This window comes from Trichechus manatus, unplaced genomic scaffold, assembly GCF_000243295.1.
Source record: "Trichechus manatus latirostris isolate Lorelei unplaced genomic scaffold, TriManLat1.0 scaffold00110, whole genome shotgun sequence".
Classification (NCBI taxonomy): Eukaryota; Metazoa; Chordata; class Mammalia; order Sirenia; family Trichechidae; genus Trichechus; species Trichechus manatus.
This window is the reverse complement of record NW_004444046.1, coordinates 9,258,636-9,260,751: the sequence shown is the minus strand read 5'-3', so window position 1 is coordinate 9,260,751 and position 2,116 is coordinate 9,258,636. Positions and strand designations below refer to the sequence as shown.

Below are 2,116 nucleotides of genomic sequence, written 5' to 3'. Positions count from 1 at the left end.
TTTACTCATAAACCTTTATCTTTGAATGAACCTAAATGTGATGTCATAGACACTTACCTTCTAAAAGACATTCTGGTTCATCAAACCACTTTGAATCTTTGGGTTTACCAAGGTCAACTATCAAGGTTTCAATGCACTACAATAACACTATACTGAGGGAAGATTTCATTTATCTTTATATAGTGTTCTGTTCAACTTTATGTATTTGTTTTTTAATCTAACAAATTAGCAAGGTTGACTCTATTGATCAAGAAAGTACCACAACTCATAAAGGCTGTTTATCACTAAATCTGGTAATTCATGGCAGATGGAGTAAGCGAATGCAAAGTATATGTACTTTCGGTGACCAGGTGGGGCATCTGAACATTCTTAAATTGATATCTATAGTTTTCCATATTTGTTTATGTAATGCAAACAATGGGTGGAAAACTTCATGTACTTCCTTAGTTTATCATTCAATTATCTTTATGTCCATTTTTTGTTTACACAGTATCTGTTTCTGATGCTAGCCCCTTCAAGTTTGACCTTCTACCTCATAATAGCATTTTAAATGAAAGCAAAACAAAACCAAATAGCTCTCTTGACATCTTTATATTAGTGACAAGCCATCCACTTTTTTGATTTAAGGAAGCATGCTGTTACCTGAAAGGGAAATGTACTGAACTGAGCTTTGGAAGGCAGAGCTGTGGACTTTTCCGTGGAGCAGACACTGAGTATTGGAGGAGAGATCTTAGGCAAGAAGTCATTGGCTTTATTGTTATATAAAGGGACAAGTGTGACCAAATTGTGATAAGAATCATATTTATTTTGAATATCAGTTGATGTTATCCAAACTTCAAATCCCCTATTCTCAATAATAATTTCAAGATAAATACTCATGAATAGTAAAAAAAATAAACATAAAAATTGAGGCATTCGCAAGATATGGGTAAGTCTGTGAAAAAGACAAAGTTACAATGATAGCCACTGCCCCCCTAAAATGCACATAGTGACAGTATGTATACCGATATATTTTAAAATTACTTTTCATAGTATCAACATTGATACAATTTATATGTATTAATAAAAAACATATGTCACAATAAAATACAGGAAAAGAATTACATGATCATCTCAGTCGATACAGAAAAGGCATTTGATAAAATCCAACAACTTTTCAGTAAAATATGAATAGAAGGAAAATTTCTCAACATAATTAAGGGCATATATACAAAACCAACAGCCAACATTATTCTCAATGGAAAGAGGCTGCAAGCATTCCTCTTGAGAATGGGAACCAGACAACGATGTCCTTTATCTCCACGCTTATTCAATATATTCTAGTTAGGAAGCCTTAACTAGAGCAGTAAGGCAAGAAAGGGAAATAAATGGTATCCATATTGCTAAGGAAGAAGTAAAAGTATCCCTATTCGCAGATGACATGATCCTATACTTAGAAAATCCCAGAGATTCCACAAGAAAGTTACTGGAACTAGTGGGAGGATTCAACAAAGTGGCAGGGTACAACGTCAACATGCAAAAATCATTTGTATTCCTTTACACTAACAAAGAGAACTCCAAAAAGGACATCAAGAAAACAATACCATTTACAATAACCCCCTAAAAGATAAGATACTTAGGAATAAGTCTAACTAGGGACGTAAAAGACTTATACAAAGACAACTACAAAACACTACCGCAGGAAATGAAAAGAGACCTACATAAACGGAAAAGCATACCATGCTCACAAATAGGAAGACTTAACATTGTGAAAATGTTAATACTATCCAAAGCGATCTACAGATATAATGCAATCCCAATCCAAATTCCAAAAACATTCCTTAACAAAATGGAAGATCTAATCTCCAACTTTATATGGAAAGGAAAGAGGCCTCAGATAAGCAAAGCATAGATAAAAAAGAAAAAAGTAGGAGGCCCCACACTTCCTGATCTCAGAACCTACTATACAGCCACAGTAGTCAAAATAGCCTGGTACTGGTTCAAGGACAGACACATAGACCAATGGAACAGAATTGAGAATCCAGAAGTAAATCCATCAACTTATGAACAGCTGATCTTTGACAAAGGGTCAAAGTCCATTAAATGGGGAAGAGATAGTCTCTTTAACAAATGGTGC

General features: G+C 34.4%; 1 protein-coding gene across 6 annotated transcripts in view; it reads right to left on the bottom strand.

Annotated features, from left to right (window-relative positions):
* NLGN1 (neuroligin 1) overlaps positions 1–2,116 on the bottom strand; it is a 1,020,111-nt gene that overhangs the window by 373,514 nt on the left and 644,481 nt on the right. The window lies entirely within an intron of this gene.